This window comes from Neocloeon triangulifer, unplaced genomic scaffold (genome assembly GCF_031216515.1).
Source record: "Neocloeon triangulifer isolate White Clay Creek 2 clone unplaced genomic scaffold, ASM3121651v1 ptg000003l, whole genome shotgun sequence".
NCBI lineage: Eukaryota > Metazoa > Arthropoda > Insecta > Ephemeroptera > Baetidae > Neocloeon > Neocloeon triangulifer.
Window position 1 is genome coordinate 11119466 of NW_026775546.1, and position 16035 is coordinate 11135500.

The 16035-nt window shown below is 34.2% G+C and overlaps 1 protein-coding gene across 3 annotated transcripts in view; it reads left to right on the top strand.

Annotated features, from left to right (window-relative positions):
• The first annotated feature begins 17 nt into the window (after positions 1–17).
• The window catches only part of LOC132205602 (protein O-linked-mannose beta-1,2-N-acetylglucosaminyltransferase 1-like), a 166188-nt gene continuing 150170 nt past the window's right edge, over positions 18–16035 (top strand). For all 3 annotated transcript variants that reach the window (XM_059634751.1, XM_059634757.1, XM_059634754.1), the window contains exon 1: positions 18–159. The gene's annotated coding sequence lies outside the window, so the exon portion shown is untranslated. The remainder of the gene's footprint in view (positions 160–16035) is intronic.

The window sequence follows — 16035 nt, forward strand, 5'->3', positions numbered from 1 at the left end:
GGGGAGTGCATTCGGGAGTCGCATTGTGTTTGCCGGCAAAAGCAGTCTTACTCGAATTACGCGAGTGCTACGGCGTGTTTTCTTCTGTGTCTCTGTTTCTGCAGGTCGCAGGCCGCTTCCTAGAAGGTGATTCTCGTACCTGAGCGGCTCGTTCGAAGGGTGAGTATCTTATCCAGTCGTTGTTAAATTTTCCCAAGTGAAAAACGGCCCTTATAAGGGTAATTTTGGATTATCTGCTGGTGGAGGCGGGGATTCACCGGCGAGGCAGGTGGTTTTTATTATGACAACAAGAATGATGGGGGTGGGTTTATGACTAAGGGTGGATTTTCCACTTTTCACCGAGATTAGAACGGCAGATTTATTTAAAAAAAAAACTTATTTACTTTTCTTGGATATTATTCAGTTTCCAACGTTTCGTGAAAATTATAAAAAAAAAGATTTGATAGAGTTTTTATGGCTGTTATAATTTTATAAAATCCATATTTAAATATGCCATTAAATTTATGCATTGCAAAATATAAAAATTGTGTGATTTATCATTTTTGTACTATAAATTAAATAAATCAATTATTTTTTAAATTCAATATATGAATAAATATTATTGCACTAAAAATTGCATTCTGAAACAACCTACAGACAACCTTCTAAGGAAGTCACCCTTATCCAGTGCTGCCAACTGCTGGGCAATTCACAAATACACCCTTGATTTTAAGTTCTTCTGCCTCTTTTTAATCTATTATACTGATTCTTCTGCTGAATTTAAGAACTATAGCAATAATAAATCTATTATTTCATCATTTCCATAAAAAATAATAAATAATCATTAGTGATTGTTTTGCATGAAAAGCACACGTTTTAAATTAAAATGAAAGCATGACTTGTTTTCTGCATGCTGCTGTGTTTACATCATTACCTAAGCGGATTGTATATTGACCCGGCCCATTATTCAAATGAGATAATTCTGTATTTTCAATCGAGCGAATTCAAAATCGTGCGCTTTGTTTTCCGATTCGTTAAAATAAATAAATAAAACACCATCCTATAATGTGCGCGGCGTTGCGCAAACACGCAATGAAACAAAATTAATTGAAAATTCAAAGCTCTTTGAAACTGTTGTTTTTCTTTTATTCAAACGCAATACTCTTTTTAAATTAAATATTTTTTTTTTAACTCTAAATAAATCACTTCTGGATATTTTACACTAATTGTAAATACAAAATTTTTGAGTGAAAATTGGTGTAGAGAGAAAATTAAAAAGTGTAAGAGAAATCCGTGAAAATATCTCTCGGCCGCTTGACTCGCTCAGTCAATTTCTCACAAGACCCGATCCGGACAATAAAGCAATCAGCTGGATGTTTACTCTCCGTGCTCACACTTGAATAAGAGTTTGCCCTACATTTTTAAGTGCTAAATTCATTCACACGCGTTTGCTTCAAGGCGAAGGTTTAAGGTCGACAATTTATGATTTCCTGGAGCTTTGACTTGTCTGAATTTTGCCAAATTTATTCATAATTGCAGAAATACGAGAGACATAGAATGTAAATTTATTTAAAATTTGTTTTCTGAACCTATATGAAAGAAACAAGATAATAAAAATATTACACAATAAAATGTTGCAAAAGCTTTGTGCATTTAATTTTTTTTTAATTTAATTTTTTTCTCCAGCTAATAATTATCTTAAAAATTAAAATAAATTTTCTCCTTCCAAGTTTCGTTTAATTTCGAATAAATTGAGATAAACTAAATTTGCTCTATTCACATCACAAATTTATCATCTTTTGTTTCTTTACAATTGTACAGTACAAATTCAGGGTGGCATTTCAAATTAGCGTTGCTGCTTCTGGTATGAAAGATGAGGTCGGATTATATGCTGGCTTCTCTGTTTGAGGATAACAAATTCATCCCTTATTGCGCACGAGACGGCTTGTATTTCGTTTCCATCTGCAACGTCTTTTCTCTCAGGAGACAAATGGGATGCGCACCGGCGTCTTGTAAATTAATGATGTGGGACATGCACGAACAGCGGCGAAATGGGATAACACGAAGACGTATACATTCCTTTGAATTTCATTGCCATGAATTTCTTAAGAAAAGCTGCTCGTCATAATATTGTACAGCAATAAAATTACTAATTCGTATAAATATATTACAATTACATTAAATAATTATACAATTTTACTACAATTTAAAACTGAAAATATAGTTAATTAATTATTGATTGTATATGATTGTCTAATGAAATAATTACAAAAATATTCCATACCTATTAAAGGTTTTTTTCATAATTTTAATAAATTATTTCATTGTTTCTTAAACAGTTGTTCATTTCAGCAAAATCAGATTTTCAGTGAGTAGAATTTGATTACAAATATAAAATTTTTCATGTTTATAAATCGAAGCATAATTTTTCTGCTTATTTATTTAATCAAAACGTTCAATGAAAATTCAGCATTTTTTTCTGAATTCAGGATGTACCAAAGATGTAGAATTTATAACTGATCTCTGTTTTTGAATAATATTGTTAGTGGAAAACAATTGCGTACGCTTTACTGCACGACGCGCCGTTAAGCTGCATTCATAATTAATTTGGGTGGATCCGCTGACCGATCACGCTCGTTGCATCTGACGTCGCTGCTTTTTGTGCGGCCGCCGGCCGTGGTTGAGAGAACACGCTCAACGGCCATGCGAGGGTCAGACCACTGAAAATGAAATTTTACGCCCGCTCCAACTTGCTGACTCGGAAAGTTTGTGAACTTGCCGCGATTTTGTGCAAACAAGAGTCGAGAGCTAAGCGAGGATTGTAAGAAGAGAACTTTTTGCTCATCTTGATGTTTGCAGAGCATTAATAAATTTGACACTCATGAATTTTGCATCAGTCGAATGCGAGATGAGCCAGGAATGCGCACGTGCTCTTTGCGAGATTACCTCGGCGCACAGGGAACCCGATTTTTTCTCTCTGCTTGGAAAATATACACACCCAGTTATTTATAAAAATATGTATTTTATGCGCGCAATGTTTTGAGACGTGCCTCACGAAAAGTAAGCAGCCGAGGATGAATTACCACGGCTGTAGTTATATTTTCAAAGTTTGAGAGAGAGAGAGAGAGACGAGACAGACTCACAAACGTAAGGAGGCTCCTAGAAATTTAGGCAGTAAAGTGGATGAAACTTTTGTTATTCCAAAGTCGTAAAAAGTTTTAATTAAACCTTGGTTGTGACTTTCAAAATATTGAGAATGACTTGAAATCCATATGAACGTTATCATACAAACGTTTTTGGTTTAATTTTAAGCTTAAAAATTTTTCCTATATTTTGTAATTTCATTTTTATTATTTTTAACACAAGTCTGTTGATAAAGAGGTTTAAATAAACTCTAAATAACTGATTTTTACTTTAGTTTTAATGATTCGATTTTATTTTGCTGCTTAAATTGTACATTGAAAAGTTGTACACATTTTGTGTTTAATAAATTTCTATTTATTTAAAGTATTTAAATCTTTTTAAAAGATCAGTAAATTTTAATACATAAGTTGATTAAAATGTTAAATTTTTGAACTTTTTCACCACCTCATTTCAAACACTAAAAAATTATTTCTAATTCTAAACCTACGATTTTATTCTATATTTTTGAAACGGGAAATAAATGCGAGAGTTCAAATCCAATTTGCTCTGTGCACTCTTTCTCTTTTTCCTTTTGTATGCTCTTTTAAAAAAAGAGCAGGAAAGAAACGGGAGCAGCAGCGATTTGCGGCGCGAGCAGGCGATGAACAATTTTTCGCGCCCGCTGGGGCATGATGAATGCTCTTCTTTCCATCCAAATAATCGGGTGGGACGGACGGGTCACGCAGACACAACGGCGTGTTTTAATGAACATGTCAAATCGGCCAGTGCGAAATAAAGCGCCAGTGCAGCTCCACTGGCCTCATTAATCTCATCACGACCAAACATGGCCTTTTAATAACACAAATTAAATTAACTGTTATGAAATTAAAAATTGTTTTCAGAGACTTGTCTGCTTCTAAATAAACGAGATAATAATTATAAAGTTGCTGGGGATATCTTAAATATATTTTTTGGAATATCTAAAAAAAATTTAAACAATTTGAAAAGAAATTCTCTTTCAAAATAGCCAGTAAATCTGAAGTCAATTCATGATTTTACAAAAAAAAAGTCATGCAAATTCATTTAAAATATGAACGATATAAACTAAAAGTCACTTAAAGGTTATCTCAATCAATTCTCGCAAACCTCATTGTTATCAGAAACATTGAAAAAAATTGATTTTTTCACTATTGAATTTTCTCCGTTGCTGCGACAAAATGCTGTGACCAAGGCGACAGTCCAATTTAAATGCAAATTCCGCTCGGAATGGCAGAGCTGCCGCATTGCCCGAGATTAGTTATGACAGCAAATCACAGCGCACTCGGTAAACAATCGACGCAAACAGTCTTAAAAGGTATCCATTCGTCTGTCCGCTTGGCATGGCCCCGAGATGTTGATAGCCAAGGGAGAAAAGATTCGACGGCAAAATGCATTGACAGAGCAAATATTTGCGTTGCTCCTCCACACCGACGACCGAGCAAAAGAAAAGTTCCATCGCATATTCTTGCAGCTTTTTCCACTCTGCTATTTTTCTCCAAATTTTCTTACCTACTTTTCAATAACATTAAAATGTAATCGTGTGTTGTGTTCGTTCAGCTAATTAATAATTAGAAAATTATTGTTGTAATTTCTTTTTAGTGTTGTTTCTTCATCTGGTGCGGACTCGTTTCAAGAACTGGAATTGGCTTTTTTTTCAAATTTAATTTGTAAATGTAAAACAATAACCAGTTATTTTACCTGAATTTTTGTTTGAAATTTTCTTTGAACATAAATTTCACTTTGTCCTCGGTGCATTTGTTACTAACACACAAAAAATCGAGATAAAAATTTTTGCTGGTTCACCGCACCAAAGAATAATTGAATAATTATTAGAAATGAAAATAATTTCAAATGAAAGGAAGTAAATTGCATGAAAATTTATTTGATGCATTAACTGTATTATATATACATAGTGCCTTTTTTAAATTCAGTCAATGAAAAATCCGGAAAAATCAAAGACGCGGGATAACAATAAGCTATTCAAAAGTTTTAAATTCAATCCACCCCAACCGATTTTTTTTTTAAATTTTAACTTATTTGGACATACACAAATACTCAGTGCCTTCATCGCACGGAACCTCTGTAAATATAGTAGTCAATTTTTTGTTGTTGTCTGCCCGCAAAAGTTTGGCGCATCTGTATGTTTGAGGGTCAAAGTTCCACCGGTTTGTCCACTGAAATCTTTCAACAGGCTTGTTTGATGGGCACCATACGTACGACGGCTGACAGCCAATGTTGGTTGCGGATATGGCAAAGGCAGGTCCATACTTAGAAATACCTAGAGCTGCGGTAGATTTCTAACGTTAAAATACACACAATTTCAGATTAATATTATTATTTACCAGCGTCTGCTTTAACTAAACATTGGAGATCTTCAAATGTATCAAAATAAGCGAGGGTCATGTTCACTTCACAGCATTTTCGAATTGTATCTGGAACTATTGGATGCTAAGGAAACATTTCATTAAAACTCGTTTAATCAAGCAGATGCGAATCTACATAGAAACGAGAGAAAGCAAATCGTCGGCCACAGGCATTTAGCACGTATTGGAATTCATCAGGGGCTGCAAAAAATATTTAGTTGAATTAAAATGAAATTGCACATTACCGTTTCCAAGAGCGATTTGTGCCGCTGCAGATTTCTTGAATGTTATAATACATTTAGATTTTAAATTGCAGCATTTATTAATCCAAATAAATTATTTTACATCAACAGTGCAAACGTTGGTGCTAGTGAGAGTGCTGCAATTAGCTAGAAGGCACGACACCGGATTATTTTGCTTTAAAAATTTTTAATTGTAATATTTAGTTTTCTGTTGTTTTAAAATTTTAAAATTACTGTGGAATCTGAAGCGACGCTTTTGACAATTTTCGCCACCGTTTTCGGACTTTTTTGTGCTGAGCATTTAAAAAAGTTTGCCATTTGCTCGCAGCCTGTAAGTTTTGATGCAACCGTATTTTGTTTGCACGTGTCATAAGTATCAAAATTGCTAGTCAGTTCGTCGGCAGAGTCGATCGCACTCTCGATTAATTTGTAAAATTCATCGTCCATGAAGACTCCGTTTAAACTTATCTGCCAAAAAATATTTTCAATACTAATAAGAGAAACAAAATTTATAAAGAGAACAGACCAGTTTCAAACTTTCCCCCATACATTTGAAGTAGCACTTAAAGGTGAATTAGTTAAAATCTACATATAAAAAATATGATGATTCTGAATATCATACCTTCATGTTCTTAGTGTAATTCAAGTATAATATTACTCTGTCTATATCATCTGAAGAAAAGGTATCATGAAATTAAAGAAGTAAAACAAAATGACAATTACCATCCGAAACATTAAACAATTGTTTGCATTTTTCACTTTTCAACAGAGCTAAACTTTTGCCCCGTGTATCTTCAGCCTAGAAAAGTATTTCTTTAAATATATTCCACGTTTAAAATCGTTATTTAACCTCGCAAATAAAGGAAATTGATGAGCTGCAAGGGATGGCCTCAAAGTTGGGTGCCCTTGAAGAACTAAAAACAATGCTAATGCACGTGTCCACTTTTTTTGAAGGAGGATGTCCTTTTTTCCAGTTAATTTTTGAAGTTTCAACTGTTTCGTCAATTGCGCACCAAGAGTAATCCATTTTATATGGACAATCCAAGAAAACTCCAGATGTCCAATGGGGTCGGTACGAGCGTGGTTGATTCCTCAAAAATCCACTCAGACATTGCACATCCGAGGCAGATTTGATGGAAAGTAATTTAAATCCGATGACTTCGCACTGCTTTTTAGCTTCCCCCCATGTCAGAGTTTGCTATAATCGATTTTCATCCGCCACTAATAAATCAACCAGTATTTTAAATCATACAGTGAAGTTTTGAAGAGTGTGGCTGAAAACGTAAAATTTGCTGCAGTTCTGATGCCACCGCCCATAATTATAAGCGTCTGAAAAAATATTCAAAAATATAATAAAAAAAATACATTCATAATTTAAAATTTTACATTTCAAGGTGCCATTTTTGTCTTCGAATAAAGATTCCTAATGAAAAATGAAATTAATAATAATTTTTTTCTATCTTAAATTAGTTTGCATCTTTTGGTGATTCCACCGCACAATACTGAGTGAAACATGGTTTTGGAGTCAATGGGGCCTAAATTATTTCTCTTGATAAATTTGCTCTTGATAAAATCAGAAAATACTTTGCACGCCATTCTTTGTTTCATGCTGCAATTTTTCATGATCCATCGTTCAGAGAATGTTGTCTTTATGATTGCTTGATTTTGAGAAACTTGGAAGCCGACACAGTCCGCGATTCCATACAAAGAGACATTGTTCAACCCTTCAATTGTCAATGTAGTGAGGGGTTCATTTTGCTGAGAACACCACACAGGTCCAGGGTCGGCAAAATCAATTCTAGAACCGCCGGTCCAGTAAAAGTAAAAATATTTCCAATCTATGCCAGAGTTTTTGTTTTTAAAAGTAACAATGATTTGGAATGCTGCAATTTACTCATTAGAAGATTTTTCAGAGTGGCAAAGTCGTCTTTAGTGCTCAATGAAAGCGAATCCATACCTAGTTTTGCACACTCGATTAGATTCTCCCAAAAGGAAACCTGTTTTCTTTAAATAATGAGAAAAAGTGTATACAATTTTTTTATCTTTTCAAAAGAATTTTAACGTGGATTCAGAAACTGAGGTCGAGGTACACGTTGGAAAAGGCTAGCTGATGAGCTTTCAATAAGCGAAATCATGATCCTAGTCATGTTCAGGGTGTTGCCGCGTGTCTTAATTTTTGAGTTTTAATTGGAAATATTAATTATTTTAAAACAGAAATTGTAATCTGTTTTAAAAATTTTCAATTAAAAGTTGAAATTTGGACATTTTAATTCGTTTTCCGAGCATTAGTTTTCTCGCTCAGTTTCTGAATCCACATTAAAATTCTTTTGAAAATTTAATACAGAAACTGAAATACACTTAACAACGCAAACACGATACAACTCTACACTAAAATTTACAAAAAAACACACACTCATACTAACAAATTAACAATTTTTTATCAATTGCTTTTACCAGTTTCTTTCCAAAAAGAAAAGTCGAAACTGGCGAGTTTACCCACGAACCATATGTTTCTGGACCTAAAGATTTCTTTGACAATCATACACATGTATTTATTTCTTGAATTTACTCTGTAGATGACCTTTGCGATCAAATAAACTCGGCTAACAGACAAAATTTATTTATTTAATCATGATAATAATATTTTATTTCAAATTAAATACGTTTCGTTTTGTAATATTATTGGATGGGCATGTTGGCTCTTTGGTCTGCATTAAAATGAGTAAAAATAAATACTTATTTCTGAAAACTTATTATTTAACCTCGCAAATGAAGTTGAGAGTTGCGTCGCACTTGGTATAAATTAGCCCATTGCTGTTGACGCCGCCCAAGTTCATTTGAAAAGCGACACAATACCCAGTAGAGCCGACGTTTTGTGTTTTTAGCCAAGTTATGTCAGTAGAAAAGGACGATTTGCCGTTAAAACACCAAAAACTGCATTTCGAATCAATAAAACCGCTCGTCCAATAAGGTTCTCCGGATTGTCGCAAAGCGTCTGAAATAATGAATTTTTTATGGATGGAGAAGTAATTTTAAATAATCCTTGTAATGGTTTTTTAAGCAATTTTTCACTCCATGTTTTTTTCAATTAAGATAATTCAAACATTACAAACAATAAATAAAAATTAATGCTTTTAACTGTTAATTAAAAATAAATGCTATTTACTGTTAATTGTAGCGACGCATTTGTGCTCAAAGGCAGATCCAATGCTGAGCAATCGCATATTATGGGCACAACACATTTTCCGAGCTTCCAGTAGAGAAAGCTAGAAATATTTTTAAATGTTTTTATTTCAATTATTATATCTTGAGATTGAAAACTACTTTTTGATTGCTAATAAAATACTTTCTTCCGCATGTACTGTAAAAGGTTCCGTCGATGTAATCTGCAAATGATTCATAATTTATAATTGTTTATTTATACTTCCATGTCAAAACGAAACTCTGTCCATCTTGCATCTTCTTGAACTTATCATTCTGAAGAAAAGAATATTAGTGAAATGCCTTTTTGATTTTTTTTGCACACTCACGACCACCAAACATTCAAAAGTTTTGCATATTTCGCTGCACACAGGCTAATTAAAAATAATTTTAATTTTGAAGGTCAACGGAAAAAAACAACTCTACTTTGGTTGTGGTAGTGGGAGCGGTAGTAGTTGTAAGTTTAGTTGTTATTTTTGTTGTTGTGTGCGTGGTTGTTGAGGGTGCTGATGTTGAAATTATTTTAGGGGTTGCTGGCTTTGACGTTCCCTTTTGAGAGATTGTAGATGTAAGAACAATTCACCATTTGAGAAATCGAAAAACATTGGTTCTTATGGTAGCCTCATCTTAGAATGATTGAATCTTTTCAATCCTAAGATATGTTGTACTAGATGCAAAATAAAAAATATTGGCGTTGGAAAAATCAAAATTGGTTCAGCGTGGGGCTGTAGTAGGCGATCAAAGATTTGTATAAAAGCTCAAAAATTGGCTTCGGTTGCCTACTTTACAAATCTTTGATCGCCTGACTACAGCTCCACGCTGAACCATTTTCCAACACCAATATTTTTTATTTTGCATCTACTTCTAGTACAACATGTCTTAAGATTGAAAAGATTCAATCATTCTAAGATGAGGCTGCCATAAGATCCAATCCAGTTGACACTGAAGTTGCGGTCCCTGTATAATTACCACCGCTTGTGACACAGGCTAATTAAAAATAATTTTAATTTTGAAGGTCACAGGAAAACAATTATCTTACTTTGGTTGTGGTAGTGGGAGCGGTAGTAGTTGTAAGTTTGGTTGTTAATTTTGTTGTTGTGTGCGTGGTTGTTGAGGGTGCTGATGTTGAAATTATTTTAGGGGTTGCTGGCTTTGACGTTCCCTTTTGAGAGATTGTAGATGTAAGAACAATTGAAATTGGAGAATTTATTTTTCCAGTCGAAACTAAAGTTGAGGTCCCTGAAATTTGCACCGTTTTTGCCATAGGCTAATTAAAAATAATTTTAATTTTTAAGGTCATTTGAAAAGAAAAACATTATCTACTTTGGTTGTGGTAGTAGGAGCGGTAGTAGTTGTAAGTTTAGTTGTTAATTTTGTTGTTGTGTGCGAGGTAGTTGAGGTTGTTGAGGGTGCTGATGTTGAAATTATTTTAGGGGTTGATGGATTTGACGTTCCCTTTTGAGAGATTGTAGGTGTAAGAGCAATTGAAATTGGAGAATTTGTTTTTCCAGTTGAAACTGAAGTTGAGGTCCCTGAAATTAGCACCGTTTTTGACACAGGCTAATTAAAAATAATTTTAATTTTGAAGGTCACAGGAAAAAAATTATCTTACTTTGGTTGTGGTAGTGGGAGCGGTAGAAGTTGTAAGTTTAGTTGTTATTTTTGTTGTTGTTTGTGTGGTTGTTGAGGGTGCTGACGTTGAAATTATTTTAGGGGTTGCTGGATTTGACGTTCCCTTTTGAGAGATTGTAGATGTAAGAACAATTGAAATTGAAGGATTTGTTTTTCCAGTTGACACTGAAGATGAGGTCTCTGAAATTTGCACCGTTTTTGCCACAGTCTAATTAAAAAAAATTTTTTAATTTTGAAGGTCACTTGAAAAGAAAAACATATCTACTTTGGTTGTGGTAGTGGAAGCGGTATTAGTTGTAAGTTTAGTTGTTATTTTTGTTGTTGTTTGTGTGGTTGTTGAGGGTGCTGACGTTGAAATTATTTTAGGTGTTGCTGGATTTGACGTTTCCTTTTGAGAGATTGTAGATGTAAGAACAATTGAAATTGGAGAATTTGTTTTTCCAGTTGAAACTGAAGTTGAGGTCCCTGAAATTTGCACCGTTTTTGCCACAGGCTAATTAAAATTTTTTTTTTTATTTTGAAGGTCACTTTAAAAGAAAAACATATCTACTTTGGTTGTGGTAGTAGGAGCGGTAGTAGTTGTAAGTATAGTTGTTAATTTTGTTGTTGTGTGCGAGGTTGTTGAGGGTGCTGATGTTGAAATTATTTTCGAAGTTACTAGCTGTGGCGTTTCCTTTTGTGAGATTGTAGATGTAAGCACAGTTGAAATCATAGAATCCGTTTTTCCAGTCGACACTGAAGTTGCGGTCTCTGAAATTTCCATCGTTTTTGGTGTGGTTGTTGAATCCGCTAGAATAAATCCTTATGAATCAAAAAAAAAATTTGTTAACGCGAGGGTACTATTAATTGACACCGGCAAACTTTGGAAAACTTCTAGAGTGGTGTCTTGAGAAGTGACTGATACGCTAGCTTGATTTTGGGAGTTTAATTCTGTGTCCAGCTAAAAGAATATATTCGTTTTACTGAATTTATTTTGATTTCTTTGCTTACTGTGCTTTTTGAAACTTCAGTATTAGAGGAGTCTGGTGCTAAAATATAATTATATTTTATTGATTGGTATCAGATCACACAACTCACTAGGGGTGATTGAAATTATTGTTGGAATATCTTGCCCACTTGCTGGGACTGTAATTTGATTTATAGAGTTGTCCGGCTAAAAGTTTTTTTTTTAATATTTATAGCGATTTATAGTTTGTTGATTTTTTTATACTGTGCTTTCTATGCCTGAAACTTCAGTATATGAAGATTGTGGCGCTAAAATATTTAAATTTTTTATTGAATTTGTCTTAATATTCCAACGCACTAGGGATGTTTGGAAGTATTGTTGCAGAATTTCCTTGCAGCGCCGATTCTTTATCTGCCGGACTTGTTTGAGCAACGCCTATATAATCAAGTTTTCATTCTACATAAAAAAAATCTATTTTCAAATCTGCAATACAATTATACCATTTGTTTGCCATCGTTTTTTGGTAGAACTCTGCTTTGAGGAGCATAAATTTGTATCTTTAATACTTTATAATAATCTACTTGACCAATTTTTCGGCTCAACAAAGTGTCGTTCGAGTTAAAAAGCTTTGAGCCCTCAGTGCATTTATAATTGCCGCAACACCGAATGATAATTTTTCTGCTTGCAAGTTGTTCTGTGATGCCAATATTTAATTAATTACTTTCCAACGAGAATACAATGGGAAAATTCAATACTTAATTTTCGCTGGTCACGTGCGTTGACCAATGCATGCTAAAAAAATGAAGGGACAATATAAATGAATTCAATAATAGTAAATACAGGAAAATTAAACTACCTGCAAATTATACAGAAAAAAATGAAGTGCGACCAGAACAAAGAGCTTCATGGTGTTGTTTGCACGCTACAAAACTTTTTCCAAAAATCCCAGGCATTGTTTTGCCGGAACTGGAGATTTTGCTGACGTCATGAGTAAAAAACAGGACGTGATGGTTTTCGGCCGCCATACTAATTGCCAAATTTTATTTTTTATTTAACCCGAAATATTTAAAATTTTGATCTTTTAAAAATTGAGAAGAATGTAATATGATTCAATGCAAAAGCATAATATCTCTTTTGTAAGCGTTGCATTTGTGCTAAAGTTTAAGATCAAACTTATGTTTTTTTTTATCTATACCTCTAGGGAATGGTATCAGTGGTAGCAGTCAGGCCTGCAGCGAAAACTCAGGGGCCGATAACACGGAACGCAGATCTAAATATAAAAAATAAATTAATGAAGTGTTTGAACTATTTTTTCAATTTACTTTTACACCTTTCATACATAAAATTCATTGTTAAACGAATTAATTTTACCTGTTTGACAGGAATTGAATTGATTTTCTCAATAATTTTTAGTGGAAAGGAATTATTTGTAATATCTCAATGTAACATACAAATCACAATTTTTCATCAACATTCACAAAGTTTCTAAACAAAAAATTCGTGATGAAATTGATCAAAAATAAAAATATTTCTAGAGGAGTGAAGAGAAGAGCCCGCATTGATCTGCCAGTCTGCTGACCTTGCCCTTGCGAGGCATTTCTTTTCATTAGATCAATTATTGCTCTCGCCGGGAGCTCAGCTGGCCCACATTGAGCAACAACACTTAAAATATGAAAAGGGTTAAGGCAAGGAGATTTTATTACAATGAAATAGACCGCACCTTTCACGGAATTGCAACTCGCGCGACCTAATGGTACATTTTTACGCAAATTTCCGCCACATAAAGCACATTCGCTGGGGCCGGGGAAAGCGCGACTCGTTTTAACGAGTTTCAATATCGTGATTTACGGCTTCGATTTTATGGTTTCGGAATTACTTTTGCCGCCGCTGATCTCCGGCCTAGCAGATGAGACGACCAGATATTATTACTCCGGCGCTCAATAAAAGCCCTCGAGGCGCGCAAATTATTTCGCCCTTTATCTCTACGCCACATGGGAAAGCCACTTCAGGAGAGAAATGGCAAAGGTAAAAGTCTCTTTCTCTGATTCCTCTGAATTTAAAATTATAATCATTTTGCATTTTGGCTTTTTTAAATGTTTATTGATTAAAATATAAAAAATTGCGTGGTTTTAAAAGCATATATATAATATTTTTTAATATTTTCTTATTTTGTTTTTAAATTTTCTGTTGATCTCTTTTAAAATTTAGTGTTTATTTTTTAAGAACAGCTGTAGGTCAAATACATGATTTCCACATCAAAACCAATAATTTTTCACAGTTTTGTAAATTTGGTAATTACAAAATTATTTTTAAAAAGAAAATCTTAGAATTACAGCTTTAAAATTTGGTTGCTTTGTGGAAACCCCTTATTGTGCATTCTATAACTCGGGGGCAAACTCGTACAATAAAGTTATTCTCGTGTGCTCCTATTTGCGAGGCAGCACCTTTCTTTCTTTCCTTCTTTCGATCTTCCAATTATTCGGCATCCTGCTCTTTTCGCTCGCTTCATGCCCGTGCGCCAGTTTCGCCCGCTTTTTTACACCTTTCGCTGACGAGACGCGAAACAAACGCGAGATAAAACGAAAATCGCTCCCGGCTGTCTCTTCTCCTTCTCGCTTTTACTGCACTCGCCTTTAAATTATGTATAATGGTCGTTAAAGGGCGCGTCTTATTTATTTTTCAGCCAGCAGCTCTCAACGGATATTTATTTGTAAACCCTCTTTAGCCACAAGTCTCGCTGCCTGCGCTTTCCCAGCAAAATTCAATTCGCAAAAAGAAGAACCATTTATACTGCAAAGTGGAGTTCAGATCGAGCAACTTTTCCAGTCGAACTTATACTTTTTTAAGCACCAAAGCCACTAACACTTCTCTTTACAAGTGTTTTGCTGAAGAGAAAAGTTTTATTCAAACTTTTTCCACACTCTTTCTCCTATTTTTTCCAATGAAAAGTGAAAAAAAAATTAATTTAATCAAACACACTACAAAAAATGTGAAATATTAAATTAGTTTTTTGTTTGTTTGTTTCAAAAATAAGAAATTTAAAAACTCCCAATTGAATGGTGATATTTGATTGACTCATTTTATATTCAATCCTATTTTTAAATCCAGAGAATAAAAAGAGAAGCTTTTGACCAATTCCATATAATTTATTTGATCTCTGCCGGCTGCAAATAAGGGTCAGCAGTGTGTTCTTTTCCCGATTCATTGGACGCAGCAACAACTGCCGCGTATATCGTTCGCTTTTTTTATTTGTCGCTGAAACTGCGTCAATTTTCGCACATGCCGCCGCGTTTTTAATCTCGCGCGCTCGTCGTTTATATTAAATTCCTTGCACACAAGCGACTTTTTATTAAATTTATTCTCCACACTGGCGGTTGTGTGTGATACACTTTTGCAGTCGCGCAAAAACTGCAATTTTGAAAGCAACTCTCTGTGCACACGCCAAAGTCGTAATTTGTAAATTTCTTCCTGCCCTCCAAAGATGGTAATTTGGCATTTTTGCTCTCAGGTCTCGGGTGAACGAAAGAAAGTTCTACCGGTGACATACCGCTCGAATCATAAACTCCTTAACGACACGGAAGACCTGAAATTTATTTGCGAATGAGAAAAACTCACCTCCCAGATGAGCAAACAAAAATGATATTACATAGAACTTTTCTTTCGGCGTCGGTAGTAAAAACGTTCAACAAAACTTCTCCTTGTTGTGGCTTCAAAAGATGAAAAAAAAATGTGACAATACTGCTGCTGACACCAGGTGCAGCAGCTACCTTATTAACGTCAATCTAACGCTTCCACCAACTATTCAATATCTCTCTGGAGTGCAAACTTTGCAACTGGGGCACCTAGAATAACAAAGGAATATAATAATAAATAAAAAGGAATATCTTATGGTCTCCTTACCTCTACTAACAATAAGAAGGGATTATAAAAGATAATAATTATAAATTTGTAAATCATTTAATACATGTTTAAACGCGGGGGATAATTTCTCATTAGTATTTGAAGACGAGTTTAAGCAAATAATATTTTCCACAATCCTCTTTATTTATTTTTTTTTTTAATTTTACAGTATTTCAAAGAAAATTTTTAGATCATGGGACATTTTATGTACCGGAGATTTTTTGAGCATTTTTATAAAATTAAAAATTTGAATATAAAAAATAAGCGTTGGCAAAAATTGATTTAAAATTCAATATTTCAATAAGATTCAGTATCTTTAATTTAATTTTTCAATAATATTTTACATTGCAAAAGCCAAACGAGTTGCTCTCAATTTTAAAGCTGCAGGTCGACCCAGTTCATAAAACTCCGCAACCCCTGAGTGCAAAAGTAACATTATTATATGCGAGAGTCGATTGAAGCCGCGACCGCATTGTCGGGCACTGTGCAATCTGCAAAACAGGTATTTCAGCTCGCGTATGTAATTGATGATGTCTGTTCCTGGAAGACTTCTGCTTTTTGGGGCGTCCGTTCACGCGTGCTTTTAAAAATAAAGAAAGAGAGAGGTGGG